The 15,525-nt window shown below is 47.9% G+C and overlaps 1 long non-coding RNA gene across 4 annotated transcripts in view; it reads right to left on the bottom strand.

The window, feature by feature from the left end:
- The window catches only part of LOC106506717 (uncharacterized), a 121,353-nt gene that overhangs the window by 13,508 nt on the left and 92,320 nt on the right, over positions 1-15,525 (bottom strand). Inside the window, exon 4 of one of the 4 annotated variants that reach the window (XR_014832598.1) lies at positions 7,972-8,256. This is a non-coding gene — a long non-coding RNA (uncharacterized LOC106506717). Of the gene's footprint in view, positions 1-2,751; positions 2,936-7,971; positions 8,257-15,525 lie in introns of those variants that run through there. The other 3 variants (XR_014832599.1, XR_002340015.2, XR_002340016.2) reach the window with 3 other exon arrangements.

Genomic DNA, 15,525 nt, shown 5'->3' with positions numbered 1-15,525 from the left:
CCCACCCCACCGCCCCCACTCAAGAGATTGAAACTAGACGGTCCCCAGCAGGGTCATTTCACTCCCCTTTTCTTGGTTTCATTGGCTCAGGGCACCGTGTACAGTCCAGTTCTAAAGAATAAGGCTCAAGGAGACATATGGTAAGGTTTTTTGCCTTGAAAGGTTTTTGTTGCCTGATAAAAGTAGTTACAAGAGGGAGTTCGCTTGTGGTATGGAGGGTTAAGAATCCAGCGTTGTCACTACAGTGGCTCGGATCTCTGCTGTGGCTCAGGTTCAATCCCTGGCCCAGGAACTTCTATATGCTGCAGACGCAACCAAAAAAAAAAAAAAAAAAAAGTTACAAGAACTCCTACTACTTTTTTTTCTTTTTTTTTTTTTTTAGGGTCACAGCATATGGAGGTTCCCAGGCTAGGGGTCAAATTGGAGCTGCAGCTGCTGGCCTACACCACAGCTCATGGCAGTGCCGGATTCTTAACCCACGGAGCGAGGCCAGGGATCAAACCCTCAACTTCATGGTTCCTAGTGGGATTCGTTTCCACTGTGCCACAGTGGAAACTCCATGACCTCCTACTACTTAATGCCTTAATGAGAGTGTATGAGGAGGAAATATGAACTACTTGGAGCTGTGGCAGCTACTTTGTGACCAAGGGATAAGCCTAAGGATGGAAAGGCAATGGATTCAGGATGGTGGAACAGAGTAGTCCAGCCACCAAAACCACCCTGGAGTGACCCACCTCCAAATTCCTTCATGTTGTGACACTGTGCGTTCCTTACACTGTTCCCTGCAACTGAACATATCCTAATATACCCTGGAACCCTCCAGAACACCTTTGCTTTTCCCTAAAAAAGCCTAGAGCAGCCTGCTCCCTATTTCTCTTCTCTCTGTGCCCCACCATGACCTTGTAGAGACTTCCAAGGTTTACAGGCACCTCCTAAGCATGAGGTACCCCTGCCAGCCTCACTACACCAGGCACACTGAGGCAAACAGAGAGAGAAAGAGAGATCGATTCATGCATAAGCCAAAAGCTCACCATGTCGAAGAGAAGCAGTTCAAGAGATGGGACATGTTTCCCCCCAAATCACTCAATAAGTAACATGTTGAGCTTCTACTAAAGGCCAAGAACTGTCCCATTGGTGGTCCCTTTATGCCTCTTCAAAGTGCCTCCCCCCATCACAGGGTCCTCAAGACCTGGCTTTGACCTTCACCAGCTCTGTGACTTTCACAAGACACTTCACCTTTCCACACCTGTTTCCCCATCTTTAAAATCAAGGCAATACTAATTCCAACCTCATATAAGGTCACTGTGGTGATAAAATAATGATTGTAATGTTTTCAACAACGCACCTAACACATAGAATGTTCTGTAACTGTTTGTGATTCTCTCTAGGAAGCAGTATAAGCGCCAAGACCTGAGGCACCAGCGTTCCCAAGTTGCAGGGAAGGGATCCAAAATGCTGAGGTTTTCTCAAGGCACCCAAATAACAATAACTAAATGTGAATATAAATCCAGATCTATCCAAGTCCAAAACCTGTTCTAGGGAAAAAAACACCAAGGGTTTTTAATCTACATTTGGGATCCTAATGACAAAGAGAAAGCAAAGCTGCCCTCAGTGTAGCAGATTAAATGTGGGGGGTTTTTTTGTTTGTTTTTTACTGAGACCTTTGATTAAAGGTCATTACCCTCGGTGATAGAATAGCTGATCTCGGGGTATAAGAAAGTTACCCCCAAATGGAATTAAATATCCATTCAGCTACTGCCAGCTGGTCTCCGAAGCCACAGAACCACAGGACTTGATTACAATGACCAGAATAGGGTCGTGGGCCCTGGGCTGGAGCAGAACAAAATCCACTTTCAATTGATTCTCCAATGACTTCAATTAACTGTGGGCTAAACCAGGCAGTTAGTTGTATAAGCATAGATCTCTTTGTGGCTTTAATTAAATTTCCTCTGGTATAAATGCTGCTTTGAGATTTTCAGAAGGAAAACACAGTACTCAGGAAATACAATTGGATCCGATCTCTGTGAGTTGTGTAATTAGAGTTCAGGTGGGCTCCCATCCTTCCCTGGAGCATGGTTAAGAGCTCTTTGGTTTGATGGGTAATTATTTATAATTAACAGCATTCTCATCATACCCACACTCCTAATCACCTGTTCAATTCCCAGCCAAACTCTAAGGGTCAGCGAACCTCAGCCGCACACCCAGTCGGGGCAATTCTTGTTTTTGTAATCACAGTTCTGGAACATAGCCATGCTCATCCATTTGCACCTCGCCTGTGACTGCTTTCATGGGACAAGAGCAGAGCTGAGACCTCACGAGGCCAGCAAAGCTGCAAATGTCTGCCCCTGCCCTTAGACAGAAAACGTTGGCCGAGCCGTGCAGAGACCACAGGAGGAGGGTCTCTGCATGGCAGCTCCTGAGTTTGGACTTCTTCCAGAAGGTGACAGGGAGCCACTGAAAGAGGAGGTAGCAGAGTGGCCGCTGTAGCAGATGTGGTCCGTGTCCCACCCTGTCTTCCGACCAGGATAAGGCTGCTTAGTGAAAACACCTGTGAGTCTACCTGAGCTGTTTCCGGGATGGCAAACTAGCAGGACCAGCCCCAAGGACCCCGACAATGCCCCTCCCCCACCAGGCTGCAACCCTGAACCCCCAGCAGACAGAGGTGGTCTGACCCCCACTGTGCCACTGGCACGACCCCTCCTGACACTCTCCAGCCTCCCTGCCCGCTCAGCTTGTCCCCAGAGCACTCGCCATCATCCAGCAGGACCGGGGCTCCTACCTGCTGGCCTCGCTGAGTGTTCACTACCCCAGCCACACTAGAATGCAAGTTCCGTGGGGGCGAGAAATTGAGGGATTGTTTTGTTCGCCGCTGTATCCACAGAGCCTAGTGTAATCACTGTGTGTTGAAGGTCCTCAAACATTTACCCGAAGGAAAGAAGGGAGGGGTGGGGAAAGGAAGGCTGTGCCTTCTGTTCCTTAACCAGCTGCATCCACTTCCAGGCCCGGACCTGCTCACCATCTCCCAGGCAGGCAGAAAGCAGAAAGGAACCAGAGAGCAAGCAGCCTCTGCCGGGGTTCTCAGCACCCACCAGCGTTTCCAGGTGGGATCACGTGGCGTGAGCACAGGTTAGACTTGCGTTCAAATTCCAGCTCCTCCACTTCCATGCTGAGTGGCCTCAGGCAAGTTGCTCAACCTCTCTGGGGCTGAAGAGGTGCGTGGGCCCCTGGAGGCCGTGGGAAGAGAAGCAAGTAACACAGAGGCTCAGGTTGATGTGTCCTTGTTTGAAATACAGTGGGAGAAGGATCAAAAAAAAATTGTGCCAACTCACCAAAGGACATCTAAAAAAAAGAGTGTGTCCCTTTCCTCTGAAGTCTTCCTCCAGAGCAGCCGGGTCCCAGAATGAAGTCTTTGGTTCCATCCTAGATTCCCGACTTGCATACGTGTGATGGAGCAGGACCCTATGGGACCTGCCCAGAAGAGAGCTCCACTCACGGCTATTTTTTGTCTGTAGAAAAACTTGTATCAGAGAGCAAACGCAGGAGTTCCTTGCTGTGGCTCTGTGGGTTAAGAACCCAACATAGTGTCCGTGAGGATGCGGGGTCTATCAGTGGGTTAAGAAGCCGGCGTTGCCACAAGCTGCAGTGTAGGCCACGGATCTGGCATTGCTGTGGTTGTGGTGTAGGCTGGCAGCTACAGCTCTGATTCGACCTCTAGCCCAGGAACTTCCATATGCCATGGGTGTGGCTGTCAAAAGAAAAAGACTAAACTTAGAGAGTGAGCAAATGCAGAACAAAAGGAGAACAGTCAAGCAAGACAAAATACTACTACTCTAGCCATTGAACAAAGTCAAGAACCTTTAGGTCTTCCTCAAGGAATACAGATAATATTCTGAACCATGTCCCTTGAGCAGAAACCCCCACCGGGAGGAAGGAGTTAACTGCATCTGCCCACCAGCACGTAGACCCCAGACCGGTTGCAACCAGAAGGGTGATGACACCGACTCCCAATGACCTCACCACCAACCAATCAGAAGAATGTCCACGAGGTGATGATGCCCGCATCTTAAAGAGTGGGAAGCCCTTCACTCCCCTCTCTAGGATGGGACACAGTTTTGAGGGCACTAGCCTGCTGCGGCTCCCTTTGCCTGGCAAAGCAATAAAGCTTTCCTACGTCACCCACAACTCTATGACTTAATGCGGTGCTGGTGTACGGAGGCCGAGTTTTGGCAACGTAAGTTGAGTCCCACCCGAAACCATGTGCGAGCAAATGAGGACTTTTTATCATGCTCTGAGTAAGCAAATGATCATCTTCAGGCAAGTCCCACCAAAATGACCAACAGGAAGTTGTACAAATTCAGAAGAGAGAGACCCATTTTGTTCAAATGACAGCTAACCACATTTGGAGCTGAGCAAATTTAATTCTCTGCTCCAGCTCAGTATTTCCAGCGAGGATTTTAAGACACCAAATTGGATTTTCAGGGATGGGATGCTTTTGAGTGCATGCCACGGGTAGGAGGATTCAACTTGTTGCATCAAAAGTGCTATTTCCCAGCCATGCTGAAGAGCTCAGAGTTTATATGAACCCAAGCAAAGAAGCAGACCTTCAGCCCTAGGCAGAGGGGAGAGGATTTTAGCCAAGATAGTGAAGCCAAGATCCCAGGGACTCACAGTGTTGGGAAAAATAATGACCCAGTTCTCAGGAATATAGACTTTTTGAGCTAGAAGAGATTTTTAGATATCAAGCAGAGTATCTAGGGTTCTCTAAAACATGGGCCAGGAGAGCACTGAAGAGTAAAACAGCCCAGCAATCAATGACACTGAATCTACCTATTAAGAAAGGCATTCCTTTCAATCAATCCTTTTTATCGCATCTAAGAGAGTCTCTGCTTAGTTCTTTAACACTTCTCAAACCAACAGACCTTCCCATTGGAATTTTAAAACAAAATATTGTATCCCTTTCTTTGTGGAGGGAGAGGACAGCACATGCTTTCCGTAAAGGGCCAGACAGTGAATCATTTAGACCTGGCCGTCTCTGGTGCAATGAAACACTGCTGGTCTGGGGCAAAGGCGCCAAAAGACTGTAAAGAAACGAATGGTCAGGGTGGGTCCCGATGAATATTCATTACAGACATGGAAATCGGAAATATTCTTCTTCGGATTTCCTCCCCTGCCCCAGTCATTTCAAAATTTAAAAATTAAAAGCTATTCTTCGCTTGGGGACAGTACAAAATCAGGCAGCAGGCCAGCCTGGCCTTGGCCATTGCTCGCCAACCTCTGCTGTAGAATCTGCAAGTGGTCAGAGCAGAGGCACTCGCTTGGGGGTCAGACCCCCCACCCGCCCCGCCGAGGAACCTCAGCAATTCAACATCTATGACTCTAGGGAGTTGCCTCGCTGCTCCTCAGTTTCCCCGTCTTTAAAATGGGAGTAATAATAACAGTACCTACATCATTAGGGTGATGTAAGAACTGAGTTAATCCATGCAAAGAGCTCAGAATGTCACACGGCACGAGTGGCAGATATTAGCTCTGCCATATTTCTTTAGAGTTACCTTCCATAGAGGGCAAGGGATACCGATTTTCCAAATATGGTGATGATATTGTAACCAAGCAGGACCCTGAGGGGTCTTCCTGGGGCAGATCCTTCGCCCTTATCGTCGGCTTTAGCTTCTCTCAAGTACCCAGGTAACAGTACCTCATGCATCCTTCCTGAGTGTGTCAGATGCTGAAAACAAGCACCAGGGAGTTTCCCCATCGTGGCGCAGCAGAAACGACTCCAACAAGGAACCGTGAGGTTGCGGGTTCGATCCCTGGCCTTGCTCAGTGGGTTAAGGATTGCCGTGAACTGTGGTGTAGGTCCCAGATGTGGCTCAGATCCTGCATGGCTATGGCTTTAGCGTAGGCCAGCAGCTGTAGCTTTGATTCGACCCCTAGCCTGGGAAGCTCCATATGCTGCAGGTGCGGGGCTAAAAAAGAAAAAAAGAAAAAAAAAAAAAAAAGCAAGCACCAGATGGAAGAAATTAACTACTCGAGGCTCATGAGCCCCGGACCCTGGTTATTGATAATGTTGGCCCCGTGACACTGCCCTGTTTCCTTAGTGTCAACCAACCAGAGAATCGGGCACGAGTTGCTCACATACCCTGTGACTCCCTCTTCCCTCACCTGGCCTTTAAAAATGCTTCGCTGAACTCTTTCAGGGAATTTGGGGTTTGGGGGCATGAGACACTGTCTCCTTGCAAGGCCCTGCAATAAATCTTTCTCTGCTCCAAACTCCAACATCTCAGTATCCTTTGGTCTCACTGTGCATTGGCACATGGACTTGCATTCGGCAACGATATGGTTCCTTTTTCTCCATAAATCAGCTTAGGTAAAAGTCAGTTTAAAGGAAAACAGCATTTGGAGTTCCCTTGTGCTGCAGCAGGTTAAGGATCTGGCACTGTCTCTGCTGCGGTGCAGGTTTGAGTCCCTGGCTCAGGAACTTCCACATGCCACGGGTAAGGTGGGGGGTTGGAAACTATCATTTGAATGCATATAGGCTTATGCAAACATGGCAAAAATCTTCAGTGGGCACTTGAATGACAAAAGTTTGGGAATCACTCAGCTATTCAGGGGGGTTCCCTTCGTGGCTCAGCGGTAACGAACTCAACTAGTATCCATGAGTATCATCCCCGGCCCCACTCAGTGGGTTAAGGATCTGGCGTTGCCCTGAGCTGTGGTATAGGCCAGCAGCTACAGCTCTGATTTGACCCTTAGCCTGGGAACTTCAATATGACGCAGGTGCAGCCCTAAAAAGCCAAAAAAGAAATAGTAACATCAGCAACTTCAAATTAAAAGAGAACTGGAGTGCATTTCGCTGTCTCTGAATTTTAACTGTTAGAGTCACATGTGTAAATTGCCTTAATGGCCCCGCCACAGGCCAAGAATTAAATCCGATTCACAGCTGTGACCCATGCTGCAGCCATGGCGATGCTGGAGCATTTAACTCACACGTGGGCCCAGCCCATGGACAGTGACCGCCAACACTGATGCTGTTTTTAAATTAAGTTCCATGGTCCCATCTCAACCTTTAAGTTCCTTCCAGCCCCCCAAAAAGCCAGGAGTCCAAGACTCTTTATTTATTCATCCACTTAGCAAACATTTAAAAGTCCCAACTAGAAACAAGCCCTATACAGAGAACCCCAAAATCACTAATACACAACCACCGCTCTTGAGTAGCCCCTAATCTACAATGGTTGGTTCTGAATTTTTTTGATCATATATCCCTAAGTTAAAAAATTGCTAAACAGTCACCTTTAATATATATGAATAATTAGTATGTATTAATTACTATACTAAATATATATACTATATTGTAAAACATTAATTAGATCATAAAATATAATTGTTTTAATGGATAAATTAGTATTGTTTGTTATATAATTAATGTTTAGGTATGAATTGCATATGGATGCCACCTTTAAATTGTATTTTGCACAGTATAACACACGCAGAAAGCTATATCAGAGTTCTGAGGTTTGCTCCCCACACCCTGCCCTCCCCCCACACCTTCCACGAGTCCTGCTTTGGAGATGGGCCCGGGGTCCAGTGAAAGGCAATGTCACACGTGCAAACTGTTATGATAAGGGGTGAGTCCCCAGGGAAGGTGTGACTTTGTTTGCTGGTGGGGGAAGGTAGCAGCAGGGTGGTGACGGCCTTGAGAGAGACATGAGGTTGCAGCTGAGCTGGAAGCGGGCGGACGTGGAGGCAGAGAGTCTGAAGGAATGAAGGAACCATCCCTGAGAAGCAAGGCGCCTGCGGTTCCACGGTTCCAAGCTCTCTGACTCCTGGGGCAGAGGAAGGAGGCGGGGGCAGGAGCGGAGAGCCGCGAAGGGCTAGATGCCCACTCCGGGCCCTTCATCCTGGCACATCCTTCTAGCACAGACTGGACAACTCCCCCGGCCCCCATCCTAAAGTCGGCCTGAGGGTTTTTCTCACCTTCCATCCTGTAGGCAAGGAAGCCAGCCCATCAGAGCAAAGCCTCTCATTGCGTTGTTCTGGCAAGGAGCCCAGCTTCGTCCCGACTATCCTTTGGTGCCTTGGAGATAAAGCCTGACTCTTGGGATGAGGGTTTGGGGGCCGTGATAGCAGTGCATCCGTGGAGCGCTGAGGCCTTAAAGGGGCCCACAGAGGCCGGGCGCCCAGAAGGCGCAGATGAGTTTCTGTGGGAGGAGGGAATGCAGGCAGGATGAATGAGCGGCTCTCTGCTAAGTTCCAGCTCCCCTGAAACAAAACAAATCATAGGAGCAGGATCTAAATTTCACTCTTTCTAGATCTCACAACAACTGCACCGCAAAGATCACGCTACTGACGTGATCCCTGAGGCTCCAGGAGAGGCGATGCCGGTGCCAGCATCTCACACAGCTGGCGAGGGGCGGAGCCGGATGCAGCGCAGCCACCGGACTGTGGGCATCTTCTCATCCCTCTGCTGGCGGCTTCGATCCAGGGACCGGAAACGGATCCAATGGCCTGATCAACCCAGTCACCTGGCCCTCAAATGTTGTCTCCCACACCTCTGCCACCTGTTCACCCAGAACCTGCTCGAATACCTCCCGCGATGGGCTCCCACTTTCACCTAAGGAGAGCTGGAAAATTCTTCCTAATTCAGAGCTGGAATTGGACTCTCTGTGACTTTACCGATGGGTTCCACCCTCTGGAGCTTTAGAAATCAAGACTCCTCTCTGAGATACATGACTAACTGTGTGTGTGTGTGTGTGTTTTGATAGTAGACAGACCGATGGAAGGAAGGAGGGAAGGAAAGAAGGACGGGAAGAGAAACAGATGATGATATTATTCTCAAGTGACAGTATATTTATATCTAATTAGGATTCATTGAGTGCTTGCTCTGTGCCAGGCACTTTACAGATACACCCCGCTTAATACAACACCACTCTGCAGCAGGAATCCTCTCACGCCCTTCTTCAGATGACAATGCCAACGTTCAGAGAGCTGGCAGCCCCTGCCCAGAGCCCTGAGGGTAAATCATGTCTGAGCAGAAGCCACACCAGGACCAGGATGACCCTGGCACCCCTGCTCTCAGCCACCATGCACCCCTCCCCACTCGCAAGCCTTAAGCCTGGTCTTTTGCCTCTAACCGACATTCCATTTGTCATTCAAGCATCCACTTTCCCTCTAAAAAAAATGTCTTTAAGCACAGCATTCACCCATAATCACACCGCACACAGATACCAATTGTTAATATTTTTCATATCCATGCAATATATATACACACATAAATAAATGCATACATATGGACACCAATAAATTCACATCTATATACTTTTCATATACATAATCTGTATGTAGACAGATGGTTCTGGTTTGTTTTTTTTTTTTTTTTTTTTTTTTTGGTCTTTTTGCTATTTCTTGGTCTTGGGCCGCTCCCGCGGCATATGGAGATTCCCAGGCTAGGGGTCCAATCGGAGCTGTAGCCACTGGCCTACGCCAGAGCCACAGCAACGCAGGATCCGAGCCGCGTCTGCAACCTACACCACAGCTCACGGCAACGCCGGATCGTTAACCCACTGAGCAAGGGCAGGGATCGAACCCGCAACCTCATGGTTCCTAGTCGGATTCGTTAACCACTGCACCATGACGGGAACTCCTGTTTTTTTTTTTTTAACAAAACCCGGATGATACTAAGCATGTTATTTTGTAACCTGTATTTTCCACCCTATCTGGAACATCTTTCCGTAGCAGCATAAAGCTCTGCATCAGTTTTTATGACGGCCTGGAACTTGGTCCTAGGGATGTCCAAAGTGGATTTAACTAGTCCCCTCTTGTCAGACATTAATTTTCTCCAAATACAAGCCCCCCAACACCTCTTTACATACATCTTCGTGGGAGTCTCTATTGTTTAGGTCGTTGCCTATGAGGAAAATGGTTGGGGGTCACAGGCGACGCCCCCAAAAAGCTCTGATGGTCATCCAGGCTCCTACTAGCCTGTGTGGGAAAGGCCCTGTTTCCCCACCCCGCCCACGTGGGATGTTATCTTTAATCTTAGCCACTCTTTCTGGCCAAGGAAAAATGATAAAACTACATCTTGTTTTAATGGTGCTTATCTTTTATTACCAGTGAGATTGAGTTTCTTTCACCATCAGACACTTTCAGTCGGTCTTCGGCATCCTTCCATGGCTACGGTGTCCCTAAGGACACAAACTACCCCAGGTGGGGTTCCCATCGGCGTAGATCTTGGAGGCGTGTACCCAGTGGATCTCTGCCTGAGGGATTGACTGGTGCCCACCAGGGTGCTGCCCAGATGCAAAGGCCTAAAAAGATCTCAGCCTCCAGAGGTGGCACAAGAATGTCTGGTGGGAAGTTCACCCCTTCCCTCCATTTGCCCAGAACAGCCGAGAAACTGCCCAGTGCCAACATCTACCTGGGGTGTTGGAGAGGAGGGGCATGCATATATGTGTAAACACACATGATTTTGCGTCCCTTTCTGCTGGTTATTTCAAAGTCAGGAGTTAGGTAAGATTCAGCTTGGCTATCAATTCACTCACAATGCCACCTAGCATGTTGCCATTTTGCAAACTCAGGAAATTCTCCTCATTCAAGGGCTCAGTGTTGAAGGTGTGACAGACCAACCCCACCAAGGATGCTGTGAGTGCCACATGAGCGGGGCATGAGGTACAGAGACATCAGCTGTTTCCACCTGCTCCGTACCCCTCCCCCTGCTCCTTCTCACAGAAACAGCACCTCCCTTCTGCCCAGATTCCTCCACGTCCCATGTCCTGTGCCCCCTCAAGCCTAGGGAGTAGCCTGGGCTCCCGATCTGGGTTCATTTCCCACTTTGTCAGTTTGCTGACACTTAACCTCTTAGAGCCTAAGTTTGCTCATCAGTAAAATGGGGCAAGAGTAATACTCCCTCCCAGCATTGCTATAAAGGTTAAATGAAATTTTCACATGTCATGTTGGTTAACATGATTTTATAAACTACAGTATGTAGAGACAATTGGGTTTGATTTTACAAGGACTGCGTGAACAGCTGGTTGCAGTCCAGCATAATCCGTCCTTGAAGACAAGCGAAGAGTGGGGAAGCTCACACAGGAGTTATATTCCAGCTATTCTGTCTCACTGCCCACCCCCAAGCCCTTTTGTGGCCTCAGATATGGGCCCTGACTCAAGGTTCATGACCGCTAATGTTTGTTGAACTGAATCAAGATAAGGCAGTTGAACGCAGACCAGTTGGTTTGAACTGCTGAGCTCCTGTCAGTTTGCAAAGGCTCAGAGCTCCAGGACTTGGCAGCTGCATCTTTATTTATTCACCCACTCATCTTGCACCGCTGGGCCCCAAATGTCAAGTCCTGTGCCGATGAAACCCCAAGAAGATCAAGAAAGGGTCCCCATTGTCAGGTTGCTCATCACGCCGAAGACAATCACACACGCAACCTGGTAACAGCTGCTTTACGAAGAGCCCAGAGATGACACGAGAACGCCAACCCACAAGCTTAGCAAGCAGTCAGCCCAGAAGGATCAGGACTTGGTCGATGGCTGCCAGCTCCCCGAGTCAGCCCTTGGGTTCCTGTTGCACATTCTCCGTATGACACACGCTTCAATAGAGACGTCACCCAGCTGTAAATGGAGGGAAGGAACTTGGAGGTGAAATCAGAGGGAGAGGTCCTGCCACTGCCAGACTGTGCTGTCTGGACTGAGAAAATGGGAGAGAGAGCCGACGGAAAACAAAGGAGAGGGAGAACCCCAAGCCCTAACTAAAGAACAAAACGTTCTCTCTACACACACAGCTTTTGAGCAAGCCACACCTGCCGTAAGGTGAAATGGACTCCCTCCAGCCAAACTTTGGAGCTTGTGTATCACCTGGAAGCTTGTGAAACACTTGACCGCTGAGCCCCTCCCCTGCCCTAACCTGGTCCGGCTGCGCGGACAAAAGACCACAGACACCTCCTGCTCACAGTTCTGGAGGCGGGGAGTTTGAGGTCAGATGCCAGCACAGCCAGGTTCTGGTGAGAATTCCCTTCCTGGCTTGCAGACAACCCCCTTCTGTGTCCTCCATGGCAAACAGCACAAAAGCCCTCCGTGTCTCTTCTTACGAGGATGCTAATCCCGTCATGAGGGCCTCAGGACCTCATCTAACCCTAAGCAACTCCTAAAGGCCCTGTCCCCAAACACCATCACCTTAGAGGTCAGGGCTTCGACATATGAATTTGATGTGAACATAATTAAATTCACTCTTCCCATGGCCCCTCAAAATTCATGCCCTTCTCACATGCAAAATACTTTCATTGCATCCCAGCAGACCCAAGACTCTTCATTCATTCCATGGAGTTCCCATCGTGGCTCAGCGGAAACGAACCTGACTAGCATCCATGAGCACACAAGTTTGATCCCTGGCCTCGCTCAGTGGGTTAAGGATCTGGCGTTGCTGTGAGCTGTGGTGGAGGCCGGCAGCTGTAGCTCCAATTCAACCCCTAGCCTGGGAACCTCCATATGCCACAGGTGTGGCCCTAAAAAGACAAAAAAAAAAAGACTCTTCATTCGTCCCAGTGTCAACTCTCAACTCCAAAATCTGAGGTCTCATTTAAATATCATCTAAATCAGACATGGCGAGACTCGGGGTTCAATCCATCCCAAGGCACAGCTCTTCCCCAGCAGTGAACCCGTGAAACCAGACAGGCTCTCTGCTTCCAAAACACGATGATGGCACAGACCTAAGACAGACATTCTCATCCCAAAAATGAGAGGAAAGAAAGAAGGGGTGACAGACCCCAAGCAAACCTAAAACTTGGCAAAAGGCAAATCCCATGAGATCTTAGGGCTCAAGAATAATCCCAAATCTGTGAAGCTGGGCTGGGGCCTGGAAATCTGCAATTTTCAGCTAAGTTCTCAAGGTCCTTGGACCTCCAAGTGTGGTCTGTGAACAGCTGGCTGGCTATAGTCTGAACTTGCGGCAGATGGGTTGTCCCGGCCCCATTTACAACCTACGGCATAAAAATATGCATTTATAGTCCTAGTGATTCTCATACTGAGTGAAGTAAATCAGAAAGAGAAAGACAAACCCCTATGACTTTGCTAATATGTAGACTCTAAAATATGACACAAAGGACTCTATCTGCAAAACAGAAACAGACTCATGGTCAGAGAACAGACTTGTGGTTGCCAGGGGATAGGGGGTGGGGGAAGGGGTGGCTTGAGAGTTTGGGGTTCGTGGGTGCAAACTATTACGTTTAGAAAGGATAAACAACAAGATTGTACTGTGTAGCACAAGGAACTATATTCAATATCCTGAGAGGAATATAACAAAGAATATATATATATATATATGTATAGACATTTTACATATATATGGTTTTATAAAATAGTCCAGCGGGCAGACCATATAAAAGTGTCTATGTACACATATATACATGAATCACTGTGCTGTAGGGCAGCAATTAACACACTGTAAATCAACTATACTTCAATTTTTTTAAATTAAAAAATAAAAAAGAATCTGTATTTTAACAAGACCTACAGTACTTCATATGCGCCTTAAAGTTTGAGAAGCCCTGCTCACAAGGATTCTCATTTGAAAGAATCCAAATAGTACTTGGAGCATAATAACAGCAAACGATGAACTACATAGTATTTAAAGTGCATAATGCACAGGAATTCATTTATGGGTCGAAATAATCCTGATAAGACAGGGGCTATTATTATCCCCATTTTACAGATGAGAAAAGCGAAGCACAGAACAGTGAGGTAACTTGTCAAAGCCTTAAAGCTGGCATGCGCTGAGGCCGAAATTCAAGCCCACGGTGACTGGCAGCAGCTGCCCTTCCCCTCGGCTGGGACTAGACAAGCCTTGACTCTTCTGGGCTGCCCTCCCGGCTTCAGACACCTCGAACAAGGAAGTCCACACCTCCGCAAAAACACGAGAGCTCCACTGCTCCAGTATGTCCTAAGGCCAAATAACACACAAACCACGTTGATTCCCCAGAAAGAAAATGGTTGTGCAGATTCAGGCATAATTATTACATTTCTAAACTTAACCAATTTGGGGGGAAAAAGTCAGCGCATGCAAGAAGCCATGCTGGGGACCCATGTGAGTCCCACGATTCAATCAATTCTGGAGTTCCCTTCATGGCTCAGCGGCTAACAAACCTGACTAGGATCCATGATGAGGAAGGTTCGATCCCTGGCCCCACTCAGTGGGTTAAGGATCCAGCATTGCCATGAACTGTGATGTAGGTTGCCAATGCAGTCTGGATCCTGAATTGCTGTGGCTGTGGTGTAGGCCAGTAGCTACAGCTCCTATTCGACACCTAGCCGGGGAACCTCCATATGCCACAGGTGCAGCCCTAAAAAAAAAAAAAAATCAATTCTCTATCTCAAATCTGCCCTGAGAATTACATTCCAGAAGGTTCTAGAGCAAGAAGGGAGGGCAAAGCAGGTAAAAAAATCATTCGTACTGGCCTCCAACCATAAGGATTTGTTTGGACACTTTTATGTGGTCTGCCCTCTGGACTGAAACTATTTTATAAAACCAAGCTATGTTCTTTGAACTTAAAATGTCAAAACAAAAAAAACACACATAAATAGGGCTGAATGGCTTCAGTTTGCCTCACTGCTGCCTGTGAGCGCTCTGCTCTTTGTAAATTTGTGTTTAGAGTTTCCCTTCGCTCACTATTGCTGCGGCTGAGTTACTACTGGGTGGTCAGGTTTCCAAGTGAGATCAGCTCTAGGATTTAGGCCCATTTCCCTAAAGACAAATGGCCATGAGGGGATCCAAAGCTGTCGATGCCCTTCTGCCAAGGAGAGGCTAAAAGTAGAGTGATACAAGCATCGTGTGAAGAAGTGGTCCCCCTAAGACTTCCCTGTGCCCAATTCTGAGGAGAGATGTAGACAGACATTAGCTGAAGTCAGAAGGCTTCATCCATATGCAGGTGATCAATGCGGGCAAAACAAGGCTGGAAGGCAGACTCCGCCACGGGAACTTACAGGCGTTCGGTGTCTGAGCCAAAGATAAGGAGCGATGTCCCAGTGGAGATGGATTCTTAAGGATCTGAAGACTTGAGGACCTTGGGAGGTTGTTCTTTCCCCAGTTCCATGAAACAGGAGAGATTACAGCAATAAATGAACAAAAAGATAAAAGCAATACATGCCTCTAGGAACAGAACGGACTAAGTCTTGAGGCCAGAGAAAGAAGTCCCCTTTGATCAAAAAGCATTATGTGTCTGGACATTTCAGCAGTGAGCAGGCCCCATTTCCAAGAGGCAGAGAGTGAGCCCAGGGACCACCCCATCAAGGCTGAAATCCATTTGTCTCTGGTGTTGAAACAGGCATTCTGGCAAAAGCTGGGACCAACCAACCAGAAATGCGGCCAGGAGCCCGCCCTTTGGGGCAGGCCTCTGAAAGTCTGACCAAGCGCTAACACGATTTTTAATAAATAATAAAGAGCTCATGGCAACGCTATTTATAAAAGCAACAAAAACTTGCATGATCAACAGGAGGAGATTGGCTTAAAAATGTGTATATATCCAAACTGTGAAAATT

Source organism: Sus scrofa, chromosome 17 (genome assembly GCF_054392235.1).
Source record: "Sus scrofa isolate SSC_HxYL_T2T_F1_AM1 chromosome 17, Sscrofa_HxYL_maternal_Yorkshire_Landrace_v2.0, whole genome shotgun sequence".
In the NCBI taxonomy this organism is placed as follows: domain Eukaryota; kingdom Metazoa; phylum Chordata; class Mammalia; order Artiodactyla; family Suidae; genus Sus; species Sus scrofa.
Note: the sequence above shows the minus strand (reverse complement) of the source record. Positions and strands in the feature narration are given on the sequence as shown.